This window comes from Piliocolobus tephrosceles, chromosome 18 (assembly GCF_002776525.5).
Source record: "Piliocolobus tephrosceles isolate RC106 chromosome 18, ASM277652v3, whole genome shotgun sequence".
In the NCBI taxonomy this organism is placed as follows: domain Eukaryota; kingdom Metazoa; phylum Chordata; class Mammalia; order Primates; family Cercopithecidae; genus Piliocolobus; species Piliocolobus tephrosceles.
The window spans coordinates 40024220-40046680 of NC_045451.1; the positions used below are offsets into that span (position 1 = coordinate 40024220).

The 22461-nt window shown below is 40.5% G+C and overlaps 1 long non-coding RNA gene across 3 annotated transcripts in view; it reads right to left on the reverse strand.

Moving 5' to 3' along the window:
• The window catches only part of LOC111539591, a 329705-nt gene that overhangs the window by 194136 nt on the left and 113108 nt on the right, over positions 1-22461 (reverse strand). The window contains exon 4 of one of the 3 annotated variants that reach the window (XR_002730728.1): positions 5060-5279. The exons of the other annotated variants lie outside the window; for them this stretch is intronic. This is a non-coding gene — a long non-coding RNA (uncharacterized LOC111539591). The remainder of the gene's footprint in view (positions 1-5059; positions 5280-22461) is intronic. 3 annotated transcript variants of the gene reach the window in all.

Here is a 22461-nt window from a genome sequence, read left to right on the forward strand (position 1 = left end):
CAGTTCAAAAAATTATGAGCTTTTGGTGGCTTGTTTTTAAATCCAGTTTTATCCACTGATGATAGTTTCTTCTGTTTTAAAATAGATGAGAGTGCTTTGGTGATCATGGTTACACAGTATAAATATTGAGGCCACACGCTGTCACCTGTCATTCAGGAGTTCATTTGTTCACAGTTCACCTACTTTGAAACATCTGATTACCAGCAAACAGTGATTTCCTGAACATGGATGTTCTTCCATTAACTTCTAAAGGAAGTAGTTTGCTAAGAAGCTCCACCGCATATATCAATCATAAGAAGCCAGATCGCTTTTCAAAGGCATTCCTGCAGTGAGAACTCATTCAAGTATCAAGGCATGGTTCTAATTGTAAAGTTAATTTTTGACCCTGGTAGGCTTGAAACATCCAAGGTTTCAATTTGATTCCCCAGATCCTACTAAAATGTAGAAGTCTAGAATGTTTCATGAATTGTAGAGGGTGCCCTAGATGGGAGGTGATATATAACATGATAGGGGACCCTCAAACAAGCCAGAGGATATTCTGGAAAAAAAATCAATGACTCTTTCTTGGGTGGAGATTGAAGTATTGATTAGGCAGAAAGTGGCTGATGGTAAAAAGTAGAATTACCCTATCCCTCCACCCCAAAGATGACAAGAAAGATTTCTGTCCTCAGAGTAAATGAATAAAGGAGATAAACTACCCGTGGCAGAGAAAGGGAAAGTCACATCAGCAGGTTGCAGCCTTGGTGTGGGTAATCTCTGGAGGTTTCTCATCTTAGCAATGTGAGAAATCATGATGCAGATGACGTAAGTCACACTTGCTTGAGGAAGGAGGATATTCTGAGTAAGCTAGGAGTAGAGAGGCACCTGCAAAAAGAAATAAGTTCCTACCAAGTGGCTAGCTAATATGGTTTGGATCTGTGTCCCCACCCAAATCTCATCACAAATTGTAATACCCCCACATCAAGGGAAGAGCCTGGTGAGAGGTTATTAGATATGGAAATAGTTCCCCCATGATGTTCTTGTGAAACTGAGGGAGTTCTCATGAGATCCGATTGTTTTAAAAATGGCCATTTCCCCTGTGCTCCCTCTCTCTCCTGCTGCCTTATAAGATGTGCCTTGATTCCCCTTTGCCTTCCACCATGACTGTAAGCTTCCTGATGCCTCCCCAACCATATGGAACTGGGAGTCAGTTCTTTGGTTTATAAATTACCCGGTTACCATCATTATAGCATGTGAAAATGGACTAATATAGAGAATTGGTACTGGCAGAGAGAGGCACTACTATAAGGATAACCTGAAAATGTGGAAGCAGCATTGGAACTGGGCAACAGGCAGAGGTTTGAACAGTTTGGAGGGCTCAGAACAAGACAGGAAGATGTGCGAAAGTAGGGAACTTCCTAGAGAATTGCATGGTTTTGACCAAAATATCGATAGTGATATGGACAATGAAGTCCAGGCTGAGGTGGCCTCAGATAGAGATGAGGAACCTACTGGGAACTGGAGCAAAGGTCACTCTTGCTAGGCTTTAGCAAAGAGAATGGTGACATTTTGCCCCTGCCCTAGAGATCTGTGGGACTTTGAACTTGAGAGAGTCTGGCAGAAGAAATTTCTAAGCAACAAAGCATTCGAGAGGTGACCTGGCTTTTCTTGAAAGTATACAACTATATGCGCTCACAAAGAGACGGTTTGAATTTGGAACTTATGTTTAAAGGGGAGACAGAGCATAAAAGTTTGGAAAATTCACAGCCTGAACATGTGACAGAAAACAAAATCTCATTGTCTGCAGAGCAACTCAAGGTGGCTGAATACATTCCCGTAAGTGAAGAGGAGCTGAATGTTAATCAACAAGACAACGGGGATAATGTCTTCAGGGCATTTCAGAGATCTTCAAGGCAGCCCCTCCTATCACTGGCCCAGAGGTCTAGGAGGGAAAAATGGTTTAATGGGCCAAGCCAGGGCCCAGATGCTCTGTGCACCCTTTGGACATGGAGCTCGGTGTTCCAGCCACTCCAGTTTCAGCCCTGGCTAAAAGGAGCCAAGGTACAGCTTAGCCCATGGCTTCAGTGGGTGCAAGCCCCAGGGCTTGGTGGCTTCTCTGTGGTGTTGGGCCATCAGGTATGCAGAAGACAAGAGTTGAGCTTTGGGAGCCTCTGCCTAGATTTCAGAGGGTATATGGAAATGTATAGATGTCCAGGCAGAAGTCTGCTTTGGGGTCAGAGTTCTCCTAGAGAGCCTCTACTAGGGCAATGCAAAAGGGAAATGTGGGGTTGGAGTCCCCACAAAGAGTCCCCACTGAGGCACTGCCTAGTGGAGATGTGAGAAGAGGGCTCTGCAGAAAGGTAGATCTACAGATAGCTAGCATGATGCACCTGGAAAAGCCATAGGCACTTAACACAAGCCTGCAAAAACAGCCATAGGGGCTGTATCCTGCAGAGTCACAGGCACACAGCTGCCCAAGGCTGTGGGAGTCCACCCCCTGCACCAGTGTGTCCTTGATGTGAGACATGGAGTCAAAGGACATTTTGGAGCTTTAAGATTTGATGACTGCCTGGCCAGGTTTAGGACATGCATGAGGCCTGTGGCCCCTTTTTTTTTGGCCAATTTCTCCCATTTGAAATGGGAACATTTACCTAATGTCTGTACCCTCATTGTGTCTTGAAAGTAACTAACTTTTTTTTTTTTTTTTTTACAGGCTCATAGGCAGAAGGCACTTGCCTTATCTCAGATGAGACTTTGGACTTGGACTTTTGAGTTAAGAGTTTGAGGGACTCTTGGGAAGGCATGACTGGTTTTGAAATGTGAGGACATGAGAGTGACCTGGGAGTGACCAGAGTTAGAATGGCATGGTTTGACTGTGTCTCCACCCAAATATCATCACAAATTGTATTCGTCTTGTGTCAAGGGAGGGAACTCGTAAAAGGTAAATGGATCATGGGGGCAGATCTCCCATGCTGTTCTCATGATAGTAAGGGAGTTCTCACAAGATCCGATTGTTTGAAAAGTGGCAGTTTCCCCTGTGCTCCCTCTATCTCCTGCTGCCATCTAAGACATGCCATGCCCCCCCCCCTTTGCCTTCCATCATGATTGTAAGTTTCCTGATGCCTCCCCAGTCATGCAGAACTGTGAGTCAATTAAACTTCTTTTGTTTATAAATTACCCAGTCTCAGGTAGCATCTTTACAGCTGTGTGAGAACAGACTAACACACTGGCCCTTAGTTCAAGGGCAAGAAGTAAGCTATGCCTGCCTCCACTTAACCCTGTCTTCACTCAAGTCTGCCTCATGTCATAGAAAAGCATCTGTGCCCTTCCTGTTGGATTGATCCCTTTACCATTATGTAATGGCCTTCTTTGTCTCTTTTGATCTTTGATGGTTTAAAGTCTGTTTTATCAGAGACTAGGATTGCAACCCCTGCTTTCTTTTGTTCTCCATTTGCTTGGTAGATCTTCCTCCATCCTTTTATTTTGAGCCTATGTATGTCTCTGCATGTGAGATGGGTCTCCTGAAGACAGCAGACTGATGGGTCTTGACTCTTTATCCAGTTTGCCAGTCTGTGTCTTTTAATTGGAGCATTTAGTCCATTTACATTTAAGGTTAATATTGTTATGTGTGATCTTGATCCTGCCATTATGATATTAACTGGTTATTTTGCTCATTAGTTGATGCAGTTTCTTCCTAGGCTCGATGGTCTTTACATTTTGGCATGTTTTTGCAATGGCTGGTACCGGTTGTTCCTTTCCATGTTTAGGGCTTCCTTCAGGGTCTCTTGTAAGGCAGGCCTGGTGGTGACAAAATCTCTAAGCATTTGCTTATCTGTAAAGAATTTTATTTCTCCTTCACTTATGAAACTTAGTTTGGCTGGATATGAAATTCTGGGTTGAAAATTCTTTTCTTTAAGAACGTTGAATATTGGCCCCCACTCTCTTCTGGCTTGTAGAGTTTCTGCCGAGAGATCTGCTGTCAGTCTGATGGGCTTCCCTTTGTGGGTAACCCGACCTTTCTCTCTGGCTGCCCTTAAGATTTTTTCCTTCATTTCAACTTTGGTGAATCTGGCAATTATGTGTAGCAAAGACTTGGAATCAACCCAAATGTCCATCAGTGACAGACTGGATTAAGAAAATGTGGCACATATACACCATGGAATACTATGCAGCCATAAAAAAGGATGAGTTTGCGTCCTTTGTAGGGACATGGATGCAGCTGGAAACCATCATTCTTAGCAAACTATCACAAGAAGAGAAAACCAAACACCGCATGTTCTCACTCATAGGTGGGAACTGAACAATGAGCTCACTTGGACTCGGGAAGGGGAACATCACACACTGGGGCCTATCATGGGGAGGGGGGAGGGGGGAGGGATTGCATTGGGGAGTTATACCTGATGTAAATGATGAGTTGATGGGTGCTGACGAGTTGATGGGTGCAGCACACCAACATGGCACATGTATACATATGTAATCTGCACGTTATGCACATGTACCCTAGAACTTAAAGTATAATAAAAATAAAATAAAATAAAAAAAATAGAAAAAAAAAAGACTGTAAATAAAGGTCGTTTAAAAAAAAAAAGAAAAAGAAAAAGAAAAGCATCTGTGCCAATGATCAGAAAGAAGACCCTCTGTTTCATATTTCTCAACAACTGCTCAGCCCATATGGCCACTCTCTGCCATCTTCTTTACCTCTTAGTACTACTTGTAGTATCCTAGCCAGCCAGGCTGCTTCATGCTCTGCATCTTAAGTCACAGTAGTGTCCCCAGCTCTACCACTCCAGCATATCTTTGCTTCCCATCTTCCCTGGGAAAATGTTGATTTACTTTTTACGCCTCCTCTCAGGCATTATCTCCAGAAAGCCTTTACTGACATTACCCCAGCCCCACACACTGAAGCTGAACAAAATGCCCCTCCTGTGTGCATTCTTATCATGGCCACATTAGTTTCGTTATGTGTAATTCCTTTAAACCAGGGACTCTTTGAAGGCAGGCAGGCAGGGGCTGTGCAATATTATCTCATACATTCTGTCTCTGGCATGTGAAAATGTAATTAAATTAAATGGTCTGTTACCTGTACCTCCTTTACTGGTACCTGTCTGGTGGCCAGAGAAGCACCTGTCTCATATACAAGTGGGATCTGACCTGGCTTAATTAACAGGATAGTCTCCAAAGGCAAATTTTGTGTAAACTTGAATCAAGGGGCTCCTGAAAAAAACAGATGATTTTCCTCAATTAGAGACCAAAGTCTATGCAGATGGAACCAGAAGATTAAAACTGTCACGGCACTGGAGCTATAAAACATGAAAATAAATGGGAGTGAAATGATGGGTTCAAGAATCCAAATTAGAATGCAGAAACTAAGTAATCATCCTAGAAAAAAAATGAAAAGAAAAAAAATTAAAACCTTGAAAACCAGGATGGGGAAGAAGACCAAAATCTAATGTTCAGTGATCAGGAATATGAAAACCTAAACTGGCAAGTCCACATAGTCACTCAGTTTAAGTCAAGGCCCCTCAAGGATCCTTTAGGAAAAATTCTAACAAGAGAATCACCTTACCTCCTACTGTTTTTGATATAAACCTAAATGGACTGAGCCCTAGGCTTAAGAATAAAACATATATATACACACATACTCATATATACTTACATACATTTCTTCAGGAAAAAAAAAAGACTGAAAAACTTAACTCACCCTTAAAAAAGAGACTGGATTAAGTCAACCAGTCAACCAGTATGTTGGATAATAACTACCAGGAACCACAAATGTTGTTAGCACTGATACCAATTGTAGACCAGAAATGGGATTTTACAACTACTGATGGCCCACAAAATGCACATCACTGATAAAGCTTGTGTTACTGCTTGCATGAAAACTGGGATATAATTCCTAGCTCCTTCTATAAGAGAAGGAATTATTAAGGTGACACATTCCCCATGCATAGTGAGGGTGTTTAAAAGTTCTAGGCAGCCTGAAAATACATCCACTACACAGATCTAGCTCATGCATTCCTCAAAGCTACCCAGTGAGGAAGGTATTACCCTCCAAAATTTACAGATGACAAAAGTGAGGCAAAATGGGACCATAACTTTCTCAAGATTATAGGGCTAGTAAATGGCCAGTAAGATTAGAATCCAATTCTTTGTACTGCAGACTTCATAATTTCCCATGTAATGTGTGCTGTCTCCCATGAGGACAACCTGGAGGCTGCCTGAAAAGTGATCATAGACAGGAGAAATCAGAGAGTCTCAAAAAAGTCTTAGTAGAGCCAGAAAGCCAAGTCTTCACCTACCTCAAATACAATTCTTACAGTATCATGTCAGTCCTCAGTTACCCAGCAACTTTGTGGATGTCCAGTCACTGGGCATTCAGTAAGCCCTTCTGCCACTTCCTCCCACATTTCCTATGCATTTTTTTTTTCCTTTCCACAACTTGGGATAGACATTTAAAAATACAGAAGGATGAAATGCTATTTTTTTCCCCTCTACAGCAGGGGAGTGGGAGGGCTGTGTGGATTAACATCCTCTGTCAATTTTTTCAAAATATAAAGCTTCCTTTATCTTCCTTGTCCAAGATTCTGAAGGCCCCTTTCTCCCTGCCTAATTAACCACGAATCAACATAATTTATTTACATACGTATGTTGTCTGCCTGTTTTCTTGCTTGCCTTTTCATCAGTCTTCAGTTATAAAAACCTGCACTGAGGGTTGGGCAATGTGATTTCTGGTCCTGTCTGTAACCTCCTCTGGGAGGTTACTTTCCTTCTCTGTCTCAGGCTCCTCAATAAGAAGAGCAGAGTGGGGCTGGGCGCAGCGGCTCATGCCTGTAATCCCAGCACTTTAGGAGGCTGAGGTAGGCAGATCATGAGGTCAGGAGTTTGAGACCAGCCTGGCCAATGTGGTGAAACCCCATCTCTACTAAAAAATACAAAAATTAACTGGGCGTGGTGGCGTGCACCTGTAATCCCAGCTACTTGGGAGGCTGAGGCAGGAGAATCACTGGAACCCGGGAGGCAGAGGTTGCAGTGAGCCCAGATCGCACCACTACACTTCAGAGTGACAGAGCCAGGCTTCATCTCAAAAAAAAAAGAAAAAGTTGAGGGGCTAGGGAAGGGTTTTGACCTCTACTGACTCTTCTATCTTCACATTCTATCATATCTTTCCTGTCCTGGGTAATTCACAGACCCACTGAGAGGAACACGAGAAAATAGAGCTGAAAGAGCTATGAATAATATACAGCGTCTGAGGACTGTAGCATTATTTAAACCTGCAGCTAGTCCATTTGTTTTTAAGGTCCCATAGCATCGTGTGCCCAGCCAAGAACCCTCTTGCCTCCAGTATTAAGTGTTGATGAAGATAAATAATTTGAAAGAAGAGAGCACAAGCAAGGGAGAGAGGGTATGTTTGGAAGAGCCTTGTGATTTGAACTCTTCTTTTATTCCAGTTTTCTAGAGATAATAATTGGGCTTTTGGCTCCAACAGGAGCGTTCCATGTTGTTGAGAGATTCACAATGAAACTTCAATGACAGGAGAAAAATTTGCTCATGTCTTTCTTTTCAAGCACCTCATTCCGTGTCCGTCCCACACACTAGCACTGTGCAGAGAAGGATAGGAGCAAGCAGATAAGTCATTTCACCAACAGTGACAATGTAGGACCTCGTTTTAATTTAATCATCAGGATAGACAGGATTTTTGCCTCATAACAAATCACCAGGCCCTTTTGCTGGTGCTGCTTTTACACTAGATTGAGCCCCATCATTCTTCATGCTGCATTACATCCACACCTTCATCGGGAGGAAACCCAGTTTGCTTTGCATTGTTTGCACATCTTGCAGTGATATTAGGCAGTTATTTTCTGAGGCAAACTCCCAGTAAATATTTGGGAGTGATTGTGTCATGTCTCAATTATGGATTCCATTTGAGCAAGGCTGACATTTCTGAAACTCAGAAAAACTACTAAACCTTTTCTAAGGAAACAAATTATTTTAAACAATAAATGTTCCTGTATTAAAGCATTCACACCCCCAAATGTACTTAAGTATTTCTTTTCTTGCTCACCCTACTAAAAAGGCATAAAGAAGGACATGTGGTTCTCTGAAAAATTCGTATATGCTGGGATAGTTTTGAACAACATTTGTGAATTAAGAAGAGATGGACTGTTTTAACCAGGGGTGACTTTCTTTTCCTTGCTTTTCTGGATCCTCCTACTCCCATCTTCCTCTTCCAATACTTTGCAGGAACAAGCCTCAGGCTGTGAACAGATCCAACTATATTGTGAATAGAAGAGTCTCTCATTCATGCACATTTGAAGAGAAGACCCTCAAAAAGAGGCAAGTGCTTAGATGAAAGGAGTCAATACCTAAGGTGTGTTTTCAGGAGTCACATGGCAGAAAACTTTTGTAGGCAAATGGGATGTCTCAGTGATACCAGTGATACCAGCAGGTATCACTACCTGGGTATCACTTGGAGGTCCCCAAACACCAGTGGGACCTCAACCCCAGCTGCTGTCCAGGCTCTTGAGACCACTGCAAGAATGAATTCAAGGACCAATGGAAATACAATGAAAGTATAGAGATTTATTGCAAAGGGAAAAGTACATACTCAATAAAGGGAGTGTGGGCATACTTGAGAGAGACTCACGCCCAAGGGCCTTTGGAGCTGCTACCTTTATGGGTTTCTTTTACCAAGGGATAGAATATTCATGAAAATTCCTTGAAGAAGGTGGATGTTTCCTGGAACTGCGGTGCCACCCATTTTTACACCAAATATGGATGTTCCTGGAACTCTCATGGTACTGGTGTGTGTGTGATTTAGTATGTTAATGAACATATAATGAGATCCTAGGTGAAACCTAGGTCAAATCCAGTGCCATATTAGGTTCAGTCAGTCTTACCCAGCTAGGTCCACACCTCGAGCAGCCTCGAACTCCTGAACTTAAGTCATCCTCCCACCTCAGCATCCTGAGTATCTGGGACTACAGGTACATGCCCACTACGCCCGGTTAAGTTTTGTATTTTTGGCAGAGATGGGGTTTTTCATTGTTGTCCCGGCTAGTCTCAAATTTCTGAGCTCCAATGAACTGCCTGCCTCAGTTTCCCAGTGCTGGGATTACAGGCATAAACCACTGCACCCAGTCGGAATTCTCTATTCTCCTGCAACCACCTTGTATTATTCCTGTTCCACCAGTGCCTTTAACATTTTTCTTGATCAGCAGCCACTTTCCTTTTAATCAGGATCCCCATGTCACATCCAATCATAACAAGAATTGGACAAAATTTGGGGGCTCTTGGTTTTGGGGGACCTGTGATTTAACTAGAGGCACAATAGCAGCAAAGATCTCTGGGCCTTGCACTGTGCCACATGCATCACATATTTTTCCTCCTTAGACTCCACAGCAATCAGGTAAAGCAGAAATTGTGCCTTTTCTTCAATTATTATCTTGGATTAAGTTACCTGCCCAAGGTTGTACAGTTAGTAAGAGAAAAAAAAGTTTAAATTCAGATTTAGATGCCAAAATGTTTTTTCTTCTCCACTATACTGCAGGCCCCCCATGCACAGCATCTTGTCAGTGCTACACAATTTGCCATTAATTGCCCCCTTTATTGCTTCATGATGTTAGACTTCCTTCTCAAGAAATTTTCAAACTCCTTTGAAGACAAGGACACGTTTTTCTCTCTTTCCTCTCAATGTACGGTAGATGCTGATATGGCAAAAGAACATTCATGACTAAGCATGGAGAGGAATGTATTAGGAATGTCATTACTATAGATTGTGTCGAGAAGGAATAAATAATGCAGGAGCCAAATAAAGGAAGTTTAAGGAAACAACCATCAAATGTGAGGTTTAATAGAGTTGTGAAGGATAGAAAATACATGTATTGGTGAGAAAAAACGAGGACCTCAGAGGAACAGAATGGCCCCCAGAACCACAAAGGAGGAGGAGGAGGTGTCTGCAGGGATTCCCATGGTCATGAGCATTACAGAGACACAGCATTGTCAGGGCTGATGGGGTCTGGTTGAGTTTGATGCCAGCACCAAAGAAAATGAGTCACATAATAATTACAGTAAAACATCACAATGTCTTTATTTGAGTAGATCACAATAATTTGTCCAAAACAGGATGTTTCTTGGCAAATTTTTCTATCAACTGGTTTGAAGGAACTTAGAGAACATCTGCTAACTAGGCATAATGAGTTCTTATACCTTATAGAATGTCACCATGAAGAACAAATGGCATCAGCTGCTGTAGCATGCTACTTTACAAAATGATATATTGTTATTAAGTGGCAAGGGATATTGATTTCTCAGTATGTTTCTTACTTGCTCAATTGCTTTGGTTACAACAACAACAATGCATATGTTAAATACGCAGAGTAGATACAGAAGGTTTGTCTTTGGGTTCTCAATAATGTGGGACTTGCTCATTGCCCTGGCAAATGACCAAATCCCCTGAGACCCACCTTGATTTTGTTCTAGCTTTTTCCTTTCCTTTCTTTTTCTTGCTGAGACATTTAAAATGTGAGAAATCGCCTCATTTGGAGTTGAGATGGCCATGTGCTTGAAGGGTATGTGCTTGAAGGGTGTGGTCTAGAAATCAGGCCAACTGAGCTGGGTCCCAGCTTTACAACTGATCACCAAGTCACCCTGCAGGTCATTCCACCAATCTGGTCTTCAGTTTCTCCCTCTGTGAAGGGAGAAGGTTGCGCTAAATCATTTCTAAGATGTTTTTGGTCACTAGAATTAAATTATTTTCTTGAGCTTTAAAGAATAGTTTTTAAAAATTCAGTGTACATTTATTTAGTGCCTAACATGTGTCAGGCATTGTTCTAAACCCTAGGAATACTTCGATTTAAAACAAAGACCCTTCCCTCCAGGAGCTTAACTTCTAATGGATGGAGAAAGACAGTACAAAAGAAAACAAGTAAATATGTATCAAGTTAGAATGTAGAAAGTGCTGTGAAGATAAATTAAGCATAATAAAAGGAATCTGGTATGGAATTTTGGAAGTAGCAACGGGATAGGAAGCAGAACCCTTATTTATTTTGGGTAGTCAGTAAAGTCCTTGCTGGTAAAGTCATTTCACCTCAGAGAAGAGAACAAGATAGGAGGTATATTACACAGATATCTAGGCAGAGTACTCTAGGTAGAAAGAACAATAAGTACAAAGTCTCTGAGGCAGGAGTGGGCTTGAAATGTACTAGCAATCTGTCCCCACATGCCTTGGAATGGACAGCATCCAGAGGCTAATCTGGAAGCTGCCATGTTCCTTGACTTGACTTCTGCTCCTGCTATTGGGTCAATACAGACAGGAACCTGTTGTGGTAGCATTGTTATATTCTGGGAAAATGCCTGCCTTCGAGTATAAAGAAAGTCCACAGTCACCCCTCTGAAACTGGTGCACTAAAGAAGAGAAATGTTTCAAGAGTTCATATGAGTTCCAAGTTTCCTTTGAGCAAGTTGACTTTCTTCTTTAAAAATAGTAAACATTTTGAAATTTTTTCCCCCTGAAAAAGGCAAAATTGAAATAGGCAGTTACATTTGGGAAGAAGCTAAAAGCAAAGTGTGCTCTGTGAAAGGTGGGAGTGAGTGGTCTTCTGCCTAAGTGTCTGCCATGAAGACAGCATTTGTAATTACAGCCATGAAATCACCTTGTAGACACTTAATAGCTTAATAAGAGTTTTAATGGGTCTATTCGAAAATGAGAAACCCCACTGTATAAAATGGGCCCATAAAATGTTATGCTGCTGTGCTGTGGCCTCAAACAAATTGCAAATAGATCTCATGCAGCATCCTGTAATATCAACTGCTGAGTTTAGGTGGCTATAGGATTTTGGCTACACTTGTCTCCAAAAATACTTAGGAAAGACTTCAGATGCCTTCAGAGAAGTCCTATAGAGACTGGTGGCTGACCCTGTGGGGAATCCTGAAAAATTTATGTTCATGTTTACTGCTCCGCTTATTACCCCAGCTTACACTGATAGCCCTCTTCTCTGAATTTCTATATTTTTATATCATTACTAAATTTATTTACCAATATCTGCTATTAGAAAGAATATACAAAGAAGAACACTTTATCTTTCCCCTTCCGGTTCTTACCCCGTTCCAGAGCTTGTAACACCTACCCAAGGGAAAAGGATGTTAAGTACCATGAGACTTATAAACCAAATGCCATAGGAATTTAGAAATAGGAGGTAGAATTGTTGTTGTAAATAATTAAGAAAGACTTTCTGTAGGTGGCAATAGTTTGACAAGCCTTGAGGTGAGGACTCTTTAGAAAAAATGAGCAATGCTACAGAGGGAAGTTGGTGGAATGTTGGCAGAACCATGAGTAGACTAAAATAGGTAGACTGAGCAAACTTGAGTACAAAGGTAGTGAAGGCTAGAAAGCATGGTGACAATCAGGTAATGTATACCCTTTGTGAACCCTGAATATCTGAGACAGTCTCAGCTAATTTAGAGTTTATTTTGCCAAGGTTGAGGATGCACACCCATGACATAGCCTCAGGCAGTCCTGATGACATGTGCCCAAGGTGGTTGGGACTCAGCTTGGTTTACACATTTTAGGGAGAAACGAGACATCAATCAATACATGTAAGAAGTACACTGGTTCCATCCAGAAAGACGGGAACAACTCAAAGCAAGAAGGGAACTTCCAAGTCACAGGTATGTGAGAGACAAATGGTTTCCTTCTTTTGAGCTTCTGCTAAACTTTTCCAAAGGAGGGAATCAGAGATGCATCTATCGCAGTGAGCAGAGGGATGACTTTGAAAAGAATGGGAGGCAAGTTTGCCCGGAGCAGTTCCCAGCTTGACTTTTACCTTTAGCTTAGTAATTTTGGGGCCCCTACATTTTCCCTTCACACCTTGAATCAAAAGTATTAAAAATTTGGATTTCAACTCTGGGAAAATGGGTAGCCTTTGAAGGGTTTTGAACAGAAGTTACATAAAGACTAAAATTGTAGCAATACATATTTTTAAGTAAAAGAAAACTGCAAATGATGTCCACAGACTTAAGAAAATACAACACCTAAACCAGAGTGGTAGCAATGGGAATGTCAGGCAGAGATGCAAAAAACAACTCCGACCTACCTGTAACAGCCATTCTAGCAAAATGTTAAACTATTTGCCAATTGTTTTGTGCAAGATAACTCTGGGAGAGAGACTATTCCCCGCAACCCCATGTAGCACAGGACTGGTCACAAAACAGAGCTCTATAAATATCTCTTGACTGGCTAACATGAAAAGCACCCATCTCCTACTTAGCCTCTTCAATAGGCAATAAAGGAGGGTATTCCTTGGGTCCATTCCAGTCAAAGAATGGGCTACAGTCTGAGTCATGGTGACACATCAAAGATCACTGCTAGAAAATTTCCTCTGTGAAGACTCTAAAATATTGGCACATTCAGACTAAAAATGTACTTCAACAGCTATTATCCTGCTTCCTTTGCTGTGAGGAGGCAGAATGCCAGGATTCTTTGTAGCACTGGAGTCTTGAAACTGCCATTGCAAAATTATAACTGAGAAAATTATGACACCGAAAGATCTGACCTAACTCTATCTTGCTTCTCACCTCCAAGCTGTCCTTGCTCATTCCTGCGTGTAGGCCCAACTAACTTTGGGAGGAACTTAGTTTATAGTTCATAGTTAAAAACAAAGACAATAACAACCCTTTCCCAAAACAAACCTCCTTCTTGCCTGGGGAGTATACTGCCTTTGTAGGACTAACAAATTAGCCACAACAGTAGAAATTATGGTTTAGGAGTTATGCAGCTGGAGGTTATGAGATTATGACCTTCCCCAAATTGCTCCTGGGGATAACATCACTATTATAAAACCTAAAATCAGTGCTTGAGATACTTTGCAGACACTGCATTTGATGGATCAGTTGGCACCACCCAGGTCAATAAACTGGCTCATCTGGTCTTATGCCCTGACTCAGGTTAATTGACTCAGTGCAAGAGGACAGCTTTAATGCCCTATGATTTTATATCCCACTAGTCCAATCAGTACTCTCGACTCATCGGCCCCCATCTACCAAATTATCCTGAAAATCTCCAATCCTCGAGTTTTCAAGGAGACTGATTTGAGTAATAATATAACTCTGATCTCCCATAAAGCCAGCTCTGCATGAGTTAAACTCTTTCTCTATTGCAATTTCCCTGTCTTGATAAATCAGCTCTGTCTAGGCAGTGGGCAAGGTAAACCCATTGGGTGGTTACAGTCTCCTAAATTAAATTTTAGAGCAAGTAATGGTGCCCTGATTTTGACTATGATCACATAATGCCAATGTTTTCAGATAAGAAGTGGAAACATTTATGGAAATGTTTGGTGGATAGGCATCAGTATTTTTAGTCCACTCTTACATTCCACAAAGAGGAGCGTGTGGTCCTGTGAAGAACTCTCACAGCACTGATGCTTTGAAAAACTCCAGAGGGAAAATGTGAGCCCATTCACAGGACACCCAAGAAACCTGGGTAAACTGGAATGGGTTCCATAGCCCCACCTCATGCGCCATGCCGTATTTGATGATTGCATGTATGGAGTCATGTAAGGGGTCTGCAAACCAAAAGTATCCAAGACCAGTCTCAATGAATTTAGTTCACTTTGCCGAAGTTGAGGACATGCCCCTGTCACAGTCACAGAAGGTCCTGAGTTCATGTGCCCAAGGTGTTCAAGTGATAGCTTGGTTTTATATATTTTAGGGAGAAATATGGCATCAATCAGCATATGTAATATGTACATCGGTTCCACCCAGTAAAAAGGAATAACTTGAAGGCAGGCAAGGGGTCAGTGGGAGGGCACCAGGTCATAGGTAGAGGCAAAAGTTTTCTGGGAGGCTGAGGCACAAGAATAGCTTTAACCCAGAGGAGTGAAGGTTGCAGTGAGCTGAGATCATTCCACTAAACTCCAGCCTGCTTGACAGAGCAAGATTCTGTCTCAAAAAAAAAAAAAAAAAAAATCTGATTAACAATTGGTTGAAAGAGTTTATATAAAGACCTCGAATTTATAGAAAGGAGCGCCTGTGTTAAAATAAGGGGTTGTAGAGACCAAGGTTTTTATTATGTGGATGAAGCCTCCAGGTAACAAGCTTCAAAGAGAATAGATAATCTTTAAGGTCTGTTTTAATTTTAATGCTGGTGAGTTGTTTCTGAATTCAAAGGGTGCAGGGCATAATGAGGCATGTCTGACCACCCATTCCCATCATGGCCTGAACTTTTGTTTCAGGTTAACTTTGGAATGCCATTAGCTGAGAAAAGGAGTCCATTCAGTTAGTTGGAGTGGTGGCCCTAGAATTTCATTTTTGGTTTATACCTTTGTACTGCTGACAAACTATACAATTGATTCCCCATGAACAGTATTGAATGAAGAACAATTTTATCTCTTAATGTTTAAAAACAGTGCTTTAGGCTGCATTGGTAAATGCAATTTTTCCCTTGGTTTTCATGAGAATATGCAACAATGACAGGACACAGCGATTCCCTTTTGGAGCTTCACAGCTCTCCTGAAGTAGAATTTATGAACCCATTGTTACCGAATCTTCTAACAAGACAAAACAAAAAGATTGTTTAAGGTCTCGGGAAGAATTACTGTGGAAGACTATGCTACATTGATAGAAATTTTAAAGATTTTAAAGGCAAAATTCAGTGTTGAAAAGGATGTGAGAAATGAGTGACATTTTAAAGGGATACAGTTTTTTTAGGAGGAAATTTAGTATTATTTATCAAAATTACTCACAGACATATTCTTTGACCCTGAACTTCTGCTTCTAGAAATCTGTCCTATAAAAATAATTATACATGTACACAAAGACAAATATTAAGAATGTCTATTATGCCATTGTTTGCCATATAAGAAAAATGATGGCAAGTACAATGGTGTAGGTCATATTTCATCCATACTATAAAATATTACACAGGTATTTTTTAAACAGGGAGAAGCCTTTTACTTTTTTATTGTATATATCTCTCTATAGCTTGAAACATTTTACAATGAATATCTACTTATATATTAATTTAATTGTTCTTTTTTTGTTTTGTTTTGTTTTGAGACAGGGTCTCATTCTGTCACCCAGGCTGGAGTGCAGTGGTGCAATCACAGCTCACTGCAACCTCTGCCTCCCAGGCTCAAGCTATCCTCCCCCTTCAGCCTCTCGAGTAACTGGAACTACATTCACGCAGCACCATGCCTGGCTAATGGGGTTTCTCCATGTTGTCCAGGCTGGTCTTTTACTCCTGGGCTCAAGTGATCTGTCTGCCTTGGCCTCCCAAAGTTCTGGGATTACAGGCATGAGCTACCATGCCCAGGTAATTTTTAAACTATTTTAATGTGACAAAGAAACTGGGCTAGAGTCCAAATTCTGAATTCATATCTACTGTTCATTTCATGGTGGAATAAATTGTAAAAGGCTCGTTTAGATCCACATGTCAAACAATTTAGTTCTCCCAGGATCTGCAGGGCACGTAAGTTTTCTCGGGCAGATGTGTTATAAACTTGAACATAGGAGTGTGTTTATAAGAGTCATTCCCTTAGGAGGTCTGGCAGTGCTTTTTTGAGCTTGATGGTATCTGGCAGAGAACAAATAGATTCGGTATTGAGAGAGAACACATGGGGGACAATACTGCTTTTTTAATTGGTCTAATAGTTACTCTAATGTCTCCATTCACCTGCCACCTCTTCTAAGAAGTCTAATTTGTAATTCACACATTTATTCATTAAAATATTTATTGTTTTGTATGTGTCAAGCATAAGATACATAAGATACTGAACTTTTTTTTAAAGGAAGATAAAAGAGTACACTGGTACATAACCAGATATTGAAAAAAGACAGTAATAGGGGTCCACATGGTTCCTTTCCTGGCCTTTACGTTACGTCCCCAAACTGATTTTGATTATGTATTGACAATACATACCTGAAAGAGCGTAGAGGAGATCTGATAGGATAAATAGCTGGACTGAGAATCAGAAGTTGGGGATACTAGTCAATTTCAAATTCTGAGAACTTAGACCAGCTATTCAATTTCTCTGAAACTCAATTTGCTTATTTCTGCCTCTCACACTGATTTTTCAGAGAAAACAGTCAACATAACACACACATAAGTAATGCATGTAAACTACAAAAGAGCATATCAAAATATAAATTATTTTGGGCCTGCATGGTGGCTCACATCTGTAATCCCAGCAATTTGGGAGGCCGAGGTGAGTGGATCGCTTTGAGCTCGGGAGCTTGAGACTAGCCTGGATAACAAGGCAAAACCACAACTCTACATAAATACAAAAAATTAGCCAGGTGTGATGGCACATATCTGTGATCCCAGCTACTCAAGAAGCTAAGTTGGGAGGATCACTTCAGCCCAGGAGAGCAGAGGTTGCAGTGAGCCAAGATCACATCACTGCACTCCAGCCTAGATAAGACAGTGATACTCTGTCTCAAAAAATAAACAAACAAATAAATTATTTTAATGCATTTTTACAACAGTTTGGAGACTTTGCAGAAAAATCCTCAAATTGTGTAGACTTCCACTTTTTCAATCATTGCATATTTCAAGGACACCATTGTTGGGTGAGGTATGCAGTAGAAATAACATTTTTGAGTATGGAGTAATGTGTGTAAATTGTTAGGTGGAAAATAACTTGTATTAATAGAATCTGTTTATTATATATGAGTATGGGTGTATATGTGTCTGAAATAAAGGTTGGTTCTATAAGCTAACAAGATAATGACATAGGAAGGTGTTGAATAAGATGTTAAGCTAAGACCAAAAAGCAAAATTGTCTATGAGATCAAATATATAGACCACCTGTCAAATCGAAGGACACAGAGTACCAATAAGGAGGAAGAGGCTGCATTGATAGAGGAAAGAAATACCTTTGGTCAGGGTTTGACAACTGGGAGTTATCATCCAAGCTCCTGGTTATCTCTTTTACAGCATTCAACACTCAGCTGAAGGCATAAAATTGTCCGGTAACCTCCTACACAGGACTCTACAAGAGACAGCTTCTCCCCTTGAGAGTGAGTATCAAAGAACCTGCTCAGATATGCCTGTTACATCATCTAAAAACAAAGATTCCACAAGGAAGACTTCATCTTTCAATTCAAGAATTAGAATAACATGTGACCTGCCACTACCTCCTTCCCCAAGCTCTGTTGCTCTTTTCTAGGTAAAGGAGCAGAAATACATGTTTTCCTTTTTTGTTGTTGTTGGTTGTTGTTGTTGTTGTCTGTCTGTTTTGTTTTGTCCTGGAGACAAGGTCTCTCTGTCGCCCAGGCTGGCATGTAGTGGTGTGATCATAGCTCACTGTCATCTCAAGCTCCTGAACTCAAGCAATTGTCCCACCCAAGTAGCTAGGACTGCAGGTGCATGTCACCACACCAGGCTACATTTTTTTGTTTGTAGAGGAAGGGTATTGCTCTGTTGCCCAAGCTTTGGGTGCTGAGGTATCATCATAGCTCACTGTCATCTTGAACTCCTGAGCTCAAGCAATTCTCCTGCCTCAGCTGCCTGAGTAGCTGGGATTTACAGGCATGCCCCACCATTCTAGCCTTTTTTTTTTTTTTTTTTTTTTTTTTAAGAGAGAAGGGATCTTGCTCTGTTGCTTAGGCTGGTCTTGAACTCCTGGCATCAAGAAGTCTCCTCATCCTTCCAGAGTGCTGGAATTACAGGCATGAGCCACCATGTCATGCTAGAAATAAACATTTTCTAAAGAAGTGTCCATCTGCCTTGTGCTTTTGGTATTTAGGTACACTCAAGGAAAAACTGTCTTACTAAGAAAGCTGTAAATGAAAATATAAATAAAATAAAAACTTAACTAGTGTTACTGCCCAATGAGTTCACCTTGCCCTGTCTAGACAGAGCCAAGTTTTTAAGACAGGAGAATTGCAATAGAGAAACAGTAATTCACACTGTGTGGGAGACCCAAGTTTTATTACTACTCAAGCCAGTCTTGTGAGCATTCGGGGGTCAGCAATTTTAAGGATAATTTGGTGGGTGGGGGGGTCAGTGAGTCAGGAGTGCTGATTGGTTGGGTCAGAGATGAAATCATATGGAGTCAAAGCTGTCCTCTTGTATTGAGTCAGTTCCTGGGTGGGGTCACAATTAGATGAGCCAGTTTATCAATCTGAGTGGTGCCAGCTGATCTATCAAGTGCAGGCCCTGCAAAATATCTCAAGCACTGATCTTAGGTTTTACAATAGTGATGTTATCCCCAGGAGTAATCTGGGGAAGGTCAGAATCTCATAGTCTCCAGCTGCATGATTCCTAAACCATAATTTCTAATCCTGTTGCTAATTTGTTAGTCTTCCAAAGGCTGTCTAGTCCCCAGGCAAGAAGGGGTTTTGTTTTGGGAAATGGCTGTTATTGTCTGTTTTAAACTATGAACTATAAACTAAGTTTCTCCCAAAGTTAGTTCAGCCAACGCTGGGGAATGAACAAGGACAGCTTGGAGGTTAGAAGCAGGATGGAGTTGGTTAGGTCAGATCTCTTTCACTGTCTCAGTTGTAAATTTTGCAATGGCAGTTTCACTTGTGCTTTGAAATCCTCACACAAATGTTTTCAAAAGTGATGAGTGGTACATCTCCTTTGTTTTGCTTTGGCAAAGGTGTATTCAAGGGTCAAAGAAAGTTCCTTGAGTGACATCACATTCATGGTGCCCCCCTGCCCCATCAGTACCTTGGAGAATTCTCCTTCTCCCGCTGTTCTAGAGAAGAGACCTCCCCAGAACCACATGTTCTCTCTCTTCCAAACTTGGAGTCATTCGTGATTATACTTTGGTATGCCCCAATTCCCTGAGACTTACATATATTAAGCGCAAATGCATGACAGAAGTTTGATTTTATCTACCTTTTTATGGTTTGTCTTATTTTGCTTATTTTGTAGTGTTCTTTTTATTTTTAAGACATTTTAAGCATAGAAATTTGGGAGAAACAATGATTTTACTGTAACTTTCTTCTGATAAGCCAGAAGTGCACCACAACCCTGTAAGTTTCAAGTCAGGCTTAGTAAAGATCAGAAGCCTCTGTCCAGGAACTGTCTCTCTTCTCAGAGGAACAGGAGATGACAGCAGATTTCCAGCTACCTTACCATGCAGTACATCAGAGGCGAGAAACAAGGTGCTGGATTTGGTGGTTGGGAAAAATGAAGAGGCATGTGCTTCAAGACTTAGATGGAGGTACTCAGCTGCTGTCACTTTTTCTTAATGAGAGGGTTCTTGGCAGCCTGAGGTAACAGCCATCTTGGAAGAAACAGCATTACACTGGAGTGATTGTTTTCTCTTCACATAGCAAGGCAATTGAGTGATGTCTGATTTTTTAAATCTAGGAGATGCCACTGACTTAAGGCTGAAGTGCTCATAAAGTGATGTTGCCTGCAAAAGTGATAAGGCGGATTGAAGAAGTGGGAGAATTTCCCTCAGTCTCTATCATTATATGTGCCATTCTAATAAGCTACCATGCACCAAATACAAGCAAGTTATGAAGCCTAGGCTGGAGTTGACTAAATAGAATGGGTAATCGGGATGGATCCCAAAGTGTAATAAAACTAAATGTAAGTATCATAGGCTCAGCAATTAAAAGATGCAAAGCATGACTGCCAGAATCTTTTAGATTCCAATATGGACAATACATATTGTTGACTCTTCAAGTGGGTCCAATCACCTAGAACACCCAATTCCGGAGTTTCAGGAGAGGAAGGCCCCTTGCTCAAAAGTCAGCTTCCTCCTGGTTCACATATGCCTGACTTCACTTTGTCAAGGTAGCCGAACCATTTCTTTGTGAATTAAAGACAAGGCTGAAATGGCAACTGAGCATCACTATACTAAAGTATAAACAGGACTGACCCCGAATTTGGAAGAGAGGACATGGTATTCTGGGGAGGGTGTCTTCTCTTCTAGATGAGCAGGAGAAGAATTCTCCAAGGTCCTGATGGGGCTGGGGGCAGAAGAATGTGACAGAACTGAAATGGCAATTGATCATAAACAAAAGTATCCTCCAAAGTACATGCTTGGTGTCACCCTTTGCTGAGGGATGGATTTTTTTTAAAAAAGGAGTGAGAGAATCATGTCGACACTGCATATCTGAACCGGTGAAGGAAGGATTCTGGCATACCCAAAATAAATCCCACCTAATCACTGAATTCAATCATCTACATTTGGTTGATAATTTTTGTGCCTAACATCATGAGAGATGTTGATCTCTTTTATTTACATGTAGTTTTCTTTTTTACATTAATTTTAGCCTCAAAAAATGAATTATTTCCTCTTCTATTTTATGGAAAATTCACATTATATTCTGCATTAAATTTTTGATAAAATTTACCAATAAAACCACATGGATCTGAGATATTTTCAGAGGGAGGTTGTTGTTTAAGTATAAATTTAATTCCTCTAATTGTCATAGGGATATGGAAATTATCTATTTTATATTGAGTGAGTTGAAGTAGTTTGTGTATCTTGAGGAAATGATAGATTTCATCTAAGTTGTCAAATATATGTTTGTGGAGATGGTCATACCAATCTCTAAGAATTATCCTTTTGATGTACTCAGGGTTTGTAGTAATATCCTCTATTTCATTTTGATATTGGTAATTTTTGTCTTTTTTTTTTTTTTTTTTTTTTTTGCCTGTCTTGCTAGAGATTGGTTGATTTATTCAGACTTTAAAAAATCCAGCTCTTTGTTTTACTAATTTTCTGTATTGTTTTTAATTTTATTGATTCCTGCTCTTATCTTTATTTTTTTCCTTCTTCTTACATTAGATTTATTTTGTTTCTCTTGTTTTAGGTACTTGTAGTGGGTGCTTAAATTAATGATCTGAGTTTTCTTCCCTCTTCTCTAATGTAAACATTTAAGGTCCAAAATATTTTTCTCCGTACTGCTTTAGCTGTATCTTACAAATTATTCACCTGGAGACTTCCTCCTTGACCCATGAACTATTTACAAATAAATTATATATTTCCAAAGGGTTTGGAGATTTATCTATTATCTTTCTGTACTGATCTTTAGTTTGATTCCATTGTGATCAGATAATGCATTGTATGATCTCAATGCTTCTAAATGTGTTAGGTATGCTTTATGGTCCAGCATGTGATCTACCTTGGTATATATTCTTTGAGCACTTGAAACAGTATCTATCTGCTTTTTGGAGATGGAGTGTTATGCTGAGATTTTGTTGTTTGATGGTGCTGTTGAGTTTTTTTATATATTTGCTGATTTCCTATCTAGAAGTTCTATCAGTTCTTGATAGAAGAGTGTTGAAATGCAACTACTAAAATTGTGGATGTGCCTATTTCTTCTTTTTGTTTTTATTTCACATACTTTGAGGCTCTGTTTTTTGGAGTATATGCATTTAGGATTGCTATCTCAGTAAATTCTACTCTATTTTAATTAATGCTTGCATGATGTATTTTTTTCCCATCTTTGTACTTTCAACCTCCCTGTATTCTGTATCTGAAATGAATTTTTTGTAGACAACATGTAGTTGAATCATAT